The 10487-nt window shown below is 40.2% G+C and overlaps 1 long non-coding RNA gene across 1 annotated transcript; it reads left to right on the forward strand.

Moving 5' to 3' along the window:
- Positions 1–1372: 1372 nt before the first annotated feature.
- Positions 1373–8944, forward strand: LOC308589213. The gene is made up of 3 exons (XR_014009159.1): positions 1373–1502; positions 6240–6328; positions 8850–8944. It is a non-coding gene; the product is annotated as an uncharacterized lncRNA (long non-coding RNA).
- Positions 8945–10487: the final 1543 nt, after the last annotated feature.

Below are 10487 nucleotides of genomic sequence, written 5' to 3' on the forward strand. Positions count from 1 at the left end.
AATGTACTCGGAGGGGAAGTCAGGGTCACAGAAACCAGCCACCAGCTAGCAGGTGCTTCAAAAGAGCAGCCTCGTGTTATTCTTGCTGCTACTGGAGACAAAGTGCATTAAATTATTCATTGCATATTTAGTACAAGTGCAACATTTTGAACTCCTGTCCCCTAAGTTGTCTTGTGAAAGAAAGAAAGAAAGAAAGAAAGAAAGAAAGAAAGAAAGAAAGAGCAATCACAAGCAAATATGTAAACAGTGAGTGAGAGAAAAGGAAATACAAATATATAAACATTGAGAGAGAGAAAAGGTAATCTGTAAGACCCACACAGTCCCCCTCAATTATATCATTGTGCTCTGCAGGTAAATTTTTCCATGCAACGCACCACTTGCAACGGGACCTGGTGGCTATTGCATTCTATCAACTTTTAAAAATAACAAAAACAGCAGTGACTCAGATTTGACTGCTCCTTATTCACTAGTAAATATAGTAAACAAATGAACCAAGGTAACTCTGTTTTTTGGAGTTGGGTTTATATCTTTTCTTGTTGTAAATATAATGAATTTCTAATCATGATCAAGTTTGAAGAACCTGGGTCCAAGTTCTAAAACTACTGTCAGCAGAAGCCATTGCTCCATGGGCAGCTGCTCATGTGAAGGGAGATTCCCAGAAGACTTCCCCCTGTCCAGCTCTCTCATCACAGTATAATTATCACTGCCACTGCAGTCCAAGGAGGCCTTTCTTTGCCTTCCATATACAAAGGACACTGACATCAAGAGAGGAGGTTAACTTCACTCAGTGCCGTGCCAGGATCTTGCACGTGAGAATGGACGGGCATTCTTGCGCTCATCTCTCTTTTCCCAGGTTTGTTTCCTTAACTATTTCTATCCTGTTGGAAATAAAAACGACCAAGCTACACCATTTCCAGGTCTTGGGATAAGTTAACCCCTGGTTTGGGGGCAAGTCAAGGGATTGGGAAGGCATTGAATTATTCACAACCAGTCCTTTCTCTGGTCTACCTGGACATACTTCCAACCCACCCATGAAATCCCCCCTTTTCAGCCCTACCAACATTGGTGCTCCAACACTGATAGGACAAGGGCCACAGAAATTTTCAGGAAAGAGGAATCTTGGTGCAGAGCCTCAGGGGCACCACAACTATAATTTAAAATGGAGTGTGAGAGGCGGGGTTGCCAAATTTTGGTGTGGCACCCCTTTCTGAGGTTTAAAGCTCTTTTTCCACCAATGGAAATGGTGACCCAATGTGTCTCTTGAGTGTTCTCCAGGAGCCATAGTTACTACTACACTTGTGAAAGGGGGTAGGTTAATATTCAAAATTTCAAATAATATTCAAAGCTCAGCAAAGCTTTGAATTTCAAGAAGAAGAAGAAGAAGAAGAAGAAGAAGAAGAAGAAGAAGAAGAAGAAGAAGAACTTGATTGTGATACAGCAAAAAAGTGGTTAATCCAAACTTACTTTTTCCAACTCCATGGATGGCAACATGAGGAAGAGAGGTAAAATTACTTTCTTCCACAATTTATAGTTGCCTAGGGATACAAGGGAAATGTAGCTTCCAACTGTTAGTGTTGTATACTAGCTTGCTTTCTTTTTTAGTCACAGTAGCCTGATTTTTCACACTGAATTTCTCCAAGTGCACCGGTCTATGTTACATGCTAGCATTATGGTATTTCTGGACAGATACTTTTAATTTTTAATTATCATTCCTGAGAGATGCATGGATGATGCCAGCAAGAAATTCCTAAAGCTTTGCCAAAGCTCATTGCAATATGTGATTTACCATCTGCAGTTTCAAATCTGATGGTGGATATGGGCAGAATGTTCTCCCAGTGAATAAAAACCTCTCCAGGATTTGCCTAAGTGATTCTGTGTCGTGTCTGCCATGCTCTACATAATGTGAAAAGTTTATTTCAAATGACTTATGCAATATGACATCATGGGGGTGGGGGACAACTGCACTGTCCTTTCTACCAATTCATTTTACCGAGTAGTGTTAATACTGTATGCAGTTGAATACGCTTATCTTTGGGGCCCAATCACCTGCTACCAACACAACAGTGTAATTGCAATTTAACATGGGTGTTTTTTTAAATGTTTTCTACATCAAAAGCTCATCTCCTCTGCCTATACCATATGCCATGTGTCTATAGAAAGACTCTTAAACATAATGAAAATGGTGTAATCACAAACAAGAAAGTTAACATGAATAACCATTGTGGTGAATGTTATAGGTCTTAACATCAGCTAACAGCTATCAGAATTTTAGGATACCAGTATTAATTGTTAGGGTTATTGTTTAGAAAAAAGCACCCTGATTAAATCATTGCACGCAGAGACCAATGCAGATACTAACATAAGATGGGCATACTGCTTAAGTACCCTAATCAAGAAACCACTTAATGAGGTGTTCCAACAATTTATTCAGATTAGACTGACAAACGTATATATTCATACCTAAGGGACAAGACAGAGGAGTGGATGTTGATGACTAAGGAGTTATGAGGACTGAAATACCAAATCTTATATCAAAGTCACAAAATATTGCACAGTGGGGTGGGCCTTCCAGACTTAGGATCTGTCCATGCTGCATGCTTAAAGCACGTTACTTCTCCTGAGAATCCACAGAACTGCATTTTACCCCTCACAGAGCTACAATTCCCAGCACCCTTAACAAGACACAGTTTTCAGAATTCTTTGTGGGAAGTCATGTGCTTTCAATGTGGTGTTCTCAGCCTAGTAGCTGGAATCCTAACTTTCATCATGCCCAGCTAGCAGGGTCAATGGCTACTGAACAGTATAGACCTGTAAGACCACAGGTGGTATACGATGCATGGCATTCTGTGGTTGCTAAGCAAATTGTAACACCTAATTTTAGAAACAAATGGGACAGGCTTTTGTTTGGAAGTAAAGTCTCTGTATTTTGTGTACAGGAATTAATTTGCCCTGGAAGTTTCTAAAATCTGACAAACTAGCAGAATGACACTGGGCATTGGAGATCTCTGCCAACACCCATGATATGGGAAATCCTATTTGAAACATTACTGTAGGTCCCAAAGTTCAAGATTACACAGGCTTCCAAATACATATCCACACAGTGCTTGTTTGTGTACATAAAATATGTCCCAGTCTCATGTGTCCCCATCCACATTCATGAAATGAAATATTTGCATATTACTGCTAAATCAGCTCATTAGCAAGCAAGTAAATTTAGTATTAGAAAGTAATAGCTGGAAATAAATATTCTGACTCTGGTTCCTGATCTATAATTAGATCTAAATTCAGTTTCACCAGGCAAAATTACCAGTATTAATGTTTAGGTTCTGTGATCAGTCCTCAAGTAGGTTACAGGCTTATGAAGACAAAAATTCTGTGAAAAATAAAGTATTTTGAGACAACACCCTTACAGGTCCGGTCCCGCTCATTATCACATAATTAGGAAGCCTGCAGTTATAGGTTAGCTTATATAGCCATGTACCACATTTCTTTAAATAAACACACAGAAACACAAACTTTTAGGTTAGAATGATAGCTTACTGAGGTTGAAAGTGGAAATATTGAAACCAATGGACTGTTTTGAAACTAGTATAAACATTTAGCCAAGCTACGGCCATCCTTCATAACCCAAACCCTACAGCAACTAACAGCACAATCCTATACATATCTATTAAGAAGTAAGTCTCACCAGTTCAGAGGAGCTTACTCCCTAGTAAATGGGTATGGCAGGGGGGAGATGGGGACTTTTTCATACAAAGGGCCACACATCCCGTTTTAGGAAGTTGCATGAGCTGCATGCCAGTGGTAGGCAGGGCTAGAGACAAAAGTGTGTGGACAATGGATGCAACTCTTTTATATTCCATCCACACAAAAGTCAGAGAGTCCTGTCCCCATGGAGAAAACATAATGATGCAGAAGTGCCTCCCTTCAGACTGCGTGATGTCCAAAAGCTAATTCAGAGCTGTTCATAAAACAGTTCCTGCTGTCATGTTGGAGATCAACACGGTGTCAGGAAGCCAACGAGATCTGACTCCATCGTTCTACCCATGATTGTGGAGAATCAGTCACTGTGGATAATCGGATGCAGGAATAGATAGACTTCTGGTCTGATCCAGCAGGGTTTATGTTTGTTGGCTTAATCAGAATCTTTTCCCCTTCACAGTTGTCGGGGTGGATGATAGGATTCTGCAGAAGTGGTATGGAATTGATTTTGGGCTGTCCATTGAATGCTATGGGAGTATTTTAATTTATACCAACTTTTCTACCAGCATAATATTACAACTTCATCAGAGAGTGAGACAAGATGTGAGCAAAGAATTCCAGCTAAGTTGCAGTCCTTCCCCACCATAAGCCCAACAGCCTTTCTCTTTTTTTACACTGCACTGGTAGAGTTAAACCAATATCATCATGATGATGGTACTTCCATAATGCATTGTTGGCATCCTCAACATTATGTATCCTTAGGTTCCACCAGTGCAATAGTTATTCTCCACCAGCCAGTGCAAATAAAGTTAGGATATCAGTGTGAATTTTTAAAAAGCAGGTTGAATTGATGTTATACTTACACAATAAAAGGCCAATAAATAGTTAGCACATTGGATCATACATACATACAACCATTTCTAAAAAGGCTTCAAATAGCCTTGTTTGCAAAACCTCTCTTGTAAAAGGCTGAGGTGCTCAAAAACTGGGCTGAATAGTTACTGATAAGATTCACATCATGCCTTACCATTAATAGTAATTAATTTTACACCTCATTCATAGTTCATTATGCTCAGAGAGCTGAAGGGACCATCTCAACTTCTGTCTTAGCATTTTTCATCATTATCTATTTCTCATGACCAAGTTAATTCTTCTTTGAAATGAGGCATTGTATGCTGAAAAGAAATTAACTTAGGGGAAGCAGGAGAAAGAGAGAGGGAGGGAGGGGGAGAGACAGACAGACAGAGAACTCTGACAAAAGGGGTGTGCAAAGCCCTTTGTTTCTTACAGTCCATGTGTTGTGTGTGTGTGTGTGTGTGTGTGTGTGTGTGTGTGTAGTCAGCTAATTTTAAATGTAAATAGAGATGATGATATTGAAGTTACATGTCTGTGGTTTTTATTAAATCAATATACTTTCTAGTGAAAGAATGAAAGAGTATTTTCATTAGACTTGGAACATCTACATTACAAATGATTCTTAAAAACAAGCAAACAAGCAAACAAACAAACAAATGCAAGCACAATCCTCTCCCCCCTTGCTTTCAGTCAGCTACATGCAGAATAGTGCCCTGTAGTCCTCCACCAGGTTACCCTGAACAGTCATGCACTTATGTACAAAGATGGATTGTGACATTTAGGCATGATCTGCAGCTCAGTGGTTGAACATATCCATTGCATGCAGAAGATCCTAGGTCCAGTCCCCACTGTTTCCTTCTCCAGGCAGGGCTGTGAAATCTTGGAGAACCATTGCCAGTCAATAGCACTGCTAGGCTGTATTGAACTAGGTGGAACTCAATATAAGGCAGCTTCTTGTGTTCCTATGCAGTTATATGGCTGCAGGTCCTTCCTCACTCTACTTTGCCTCATTCAGATGATGGCTCATTTCCAGGGTCCCATGTGCTGTCATCTGTGTGATCTTGAATCTATTTTGCCACCATCTTCCTAACACCATGCTAAATGCAAATGGCATGAGCGATTGCCCTTTGCTTGTCACTGAGATCTACCCAGAGACACGCAAAGCAATTAGCTTGCAAAGAGTCAAGCTTATAATGCTGCTAAGTGTTCTGCTTTCATGTTGTAACATTAGCTTTAAGACAGATGAAATATGAATAACACTTCGTGTAGGTTAAAACCATCTAGTTCAATGGGAAAACTGGGTGAGGAGATTGTTTACTTGCAGCCTTCCAGATGCTGCTGAACTACATGCAAGGCATTTGAATCTTATTATGACTCCACATATCCTAGTGCCAGTGACAATGGGAGAAATAACCAACTATATTTGGTCATAGACTTTGTGGCAAAGGTGTGGAACCTCAAATACAAGGACTGATAATACCTCTCGCTTCCATGGTTGGAAGATAGGGAAGAGTATGCATACAAATGCGTCTACAGTACAATGGTAAAATTTGCATCCCTTGCTTTGTCCATTTTTGCCTCTGGCTCTGGAATATGACTCTCAGGAGGTTATCAAGTGTGACCCTCAGCCTGAAAAAGGTCCCTTACCCCTTTGTTTATGGTAATAAATGGCTCTTTTTTAGGTGCAGACCTAAATACGGTGAAAAGTTTAGGCAGGAGGGGCCAGCTAAAGGACAATGATTTGATGAGAGATCTACGGAAGCAGTAATAAGTGAGTACATTATATTGAACAAAGAAATAATTAGAAGAGTATTAATGATCATGGTTTTTCTCGGTGCTGCATAGTTAGCTACTTCTAAATACTAATGATTGCTACAAAGGAGTAAATAATTAAATGTTAATTACCACACACTATTTCTTTAATAGTTTTATAATAGCAGTAAGCTAAACATGATGAAGAGTTACCACAGAATAGTTGTAATCTTTTCAGCTGGTTGCTGAAGTTGAGGCTATCAAGCAGAAGTCCACATTAATTGGTTTGGGCGGCAGGCAAAGCAGTGTGAACACCCACCCACCATGGGCCACTTAGAACAACATGGTGGAGGGCAGGGGAATGAGCGGTGCTTTTAAGCAGTGACATTGCCTTCTCTTTTGGAAGAACGAAGGGGGATATTGGCTTAGTAAGCAAGATCAGTTTGTTGATTGATTAGATAAAGGGAAGCTATATAATATGTAGGCAATTGGCTGTTAAGGAGGACAGGTGCATATGAAAAGAAATGAGGATAAGTTCAGAGATACAACAACACTCTATAAAATTAATACATGTTTATTTGATTGAAATATGAAGTGGTGACAAAAGTGGGTATTTCACTGTGTCTGGAAGCCACACCACATAATAGAACCTCTTATTGACATTGTGCAGAGAGTGACCATTTTGTGTGGGGTTTTTGTTCCTGGCCCCCACATGCGTAAGCATATAAGTGTGCCCTGCCCCATTCCAACCCATTCTGTTCCACGCCCATTCTGCTCTCTTCTAGGTCAAAAGGACCCACATGTTAAAAAAAAAAAAAGGACCCACATGTCGGTAATTGCGTATCAGTAGTTGCTGCCTGTATTGTCAAGTTTTCCTTACATGCTTAACAATGCAATCCTCTCATGTATAGGGTTTTTTTTTTTTGGGGGGGGGGACGTTGAGTAAATCCTACTGTATTCCTCCTTCCAGCTTTCCCCAAGGTAAAGGTGTATAGGATTGGAGCTGAAATGTGATTTTTTCTCCAGTGGTGAGTCGCAACTACATCATAATAATAATAATAATAATAATAATAATAATAATAATAATAATGATTTTTATTTATACCCCGCCCTCCCCAGCCAAGGCTGGGCTCAGAGCGGCTTACAAGCAATAATAAAAACAAGTTGAATGATTACAACTTAAAAACAAAATTAAAATACAACATTAAAATATAGAAACATTAAAACATAGTAAGAGCTGCCACCCCACCCTACCTCACAAGCTGCTCCAGTTGATGAGGGAACTCTCCTTTTGACTGGAAAGATCTTTCTGGCAAGTCTTGCTAGATAGTTTACTGTTTCCTCTTCCTCCTCTTCCTCCTCTTCTTCTTCGATGTCGTTCAATTGTCAAAATGACTTCTATGCAATAATAACCAAATAAAGTCATCATGGAGGAAATTAACGAGTACACTGGGTCCTGGTGAGTTCAAACAACACAGCTGCTAAGTAATTTCTAACATATTAGCAGTGGTATCCACTGCTTGGGAAATAAGGGGAATTCCTATGCTATGCCATGACAATTGTTGTTTCTGTTACCATATTAATATGAAAGCAATTTTTAGCATATAGGGTAGAACTAAGAGGTGTTTCCTTGGTGACTGAATTTACTTTTGAATGTGTGTCTGTGAACCATTCTCTTTTCCTGTTCTCTGGCACCAACAGAGGCTTCCTTTCCAAACAGCAGATGAGGAGCGGCAATTTTTATGAGGATCAAAACGGGTCCTAAAGGGTTAGGCCAGGTGTAGAGAACTGGATCTGACCAACAGGCCAGAGATTGCCCCCACACCGCAACCGAATTTGACAAAAGGGTGGGAGCATCTATCTGTCAACCACCTGATGTCACAATGAGGTCAGATGACCTGTTTTTGCAGAGCCCTTTGCATTGCAATCTCGACAATCAACTGGGGAGGGGAAGCATTTTTAGAAAAGAAGCTGAAAGGATTGAGAAATCTTTTACTCTGCTTTTTTGCCTCTGTGCCTTCATTGTTTAAGTGAGAAATAAAAACTCAAGCTACATGTAACTGAGCATCACCTATGGCTGTACTGAGTTAGCATAGCAAAAATAAATGAATGAACATGTTTAATGCCACTGAATATGAAAGGGAACATCTATTTTGAAACAATGCAAGGACCACATCTTTTTTACCTTTGTAGGCAGCCCAACCCACAACTTAGCTAGGCCTGGAATCTGGATTTAATGTGATGCAAGTCCCATTGGCTTAAATAAAAGTACTTCAAGCTTTAGTGGACTTTGTGTATCAGACTGACAGCCATTTAACATAGTTCAAAGGGCTGTATATTTAGGTTTCCTACAGAGTACCAGCGAACCAAAAGATTGACAGATAAATGTACTCTTTTTTTCCTTTTATTGTTTTATTACCTGCCACACTAGTCACTGGTACCTGATTATAAAAAAATAAGTATACTGTGAGTTTTAGTAAAACCATAATTTAATGTCAAGATGTTAACCTTTTTCCTGTATTACTATTTTCTCCTTTTAGTTTTCTCCGTGCAGAGTCCTTTGCCATTCCAGCTAAAACCCTTATGTTTCGACTGCAGTTGCCCAGAATAAAATTGACATTTCCTCTAAAGATTACATTCATTTTACCTTTTTTGAAAAGCTTCTTGAACTTTAGAAATGCCCTCAGCTTTCTGCACAAGATGATTGGTTTCGCTATTTCTATAACTTTCATTTCTGCGTTTCAAGGCTACAATTAAAATTTTTTGCCACTGAGGAACAAATGGGTATATGTGATGTAGCCTCTATGCTGTAATTTCTGATTGTGCAAAAATATAAGTTATTTTCATTTAGTGTGTGAAATTGGGAAATGCAGGAGTGTTAACTTTATTGATGGAACAGAGCTTTTGCTCCTTAACTCTTTCCAAGCCCTACCAAAGCATAATTCACAGATATAAATGACGTCTCATGAAAGGCTTTGCTTAGTGCATCCTATGGGAATCTTAATAAGAAGGGCAACATTCCTTCCCTCCACACTGACCTAGGTAGTGATCATTTTATGCCATTTTCCTTTAATAAAGTTTGTTTGTTTGTTTAATTTATATCCTGCCCTTCCTCCTAAAGGAGACCAGGCTGGCAAACAACAAGAGAGAAAAATCAATAAAAACATATTTAAAATAATCCCAGTATTGATGCAGACTGGGAAAGACCTCAGCTTATAAGGCTTGTTGGAAGAAGAAAGTCTTTAGTAGGTGTCATAAAGACGACAAAGACAGTGCCTGTCTAACATTTAATGGACGGGAACTCCAAAGGGTAGGTGCCACAACACTAAAGGCCCAATTCCTGCATAACCTTTCTGATGAGATTGCATTTTCAGAAGGCCCTGGCCTGCAGACCGCAGTGATCGATTGGGTATATAAGGGGCGAGATGGTCTTTCAGGCCCCAAGCTATATAGAGCTTTATACATCAAAACCAACACCTTGAACTTAGCCCAGTAGCTAATTGGCAGCTAGGGCAATTTTTCCAACAGCAAAGCAACCTGATGGCAATATGCTGCCACAGTGAGCAGTTGAGCCACCACATTTTGCACCAACTGCAGCTTCAGACTAACCCCACATAGAGCACATTGCAGTCAAATAGCCCAGAGGTTGCCTGTGCATGGATGATATGGATGACCAGCCTATCCTGGTCCAGAAACAGCCATAGCTGTATTAACAGCCAAAGCTGATTGAAGGTACATCTATCCAGTGAAGTCACCTGGGCCTCTATAGTGTCAAAGATGGGTCTAGGAGCACCCCCCAGACCATGAGCCTGCTCTTTCAGGAAGAGTACAACCCCATCCAAAGCAGCCAATTGACCAATTATCCAGACTCAGGATCAGCCCACCCACAGCAGCACCATTTTGCTATGATCCAGAATCTGTTCAGCCCACCACTGTTTCAGGGCTAGCACAGCCTCTCCTGATTCAGATGCTACAGAGAAGTAGAGATGGGTATCACCCAGGTACATGAGGACAAGTTGGTACCCCATAGCACAACTACAGCACAACTGCTAAGGGGCCAAATGACAATCACTCAATACTATTCTCTGAACTGAGCCTGGAGATAGGGCTGGAACCACAGTAAAACAGTGCCTCCAGTAGAATTCTTCTGTTAGCTCTGGAGGATGCTGTGGTCAATG

Source organism: Podarcis bocagei (assembly GCF_964188305.1).
Source record: "Podarcis bocagei genome assembly, chromosome: 6".
Lineage (NCBI taxonomy): Eukaryota > Metazoa > Chordata > Lepidosauria > Squamata > Lacertidae > Podarcis > Podarcis bocagei.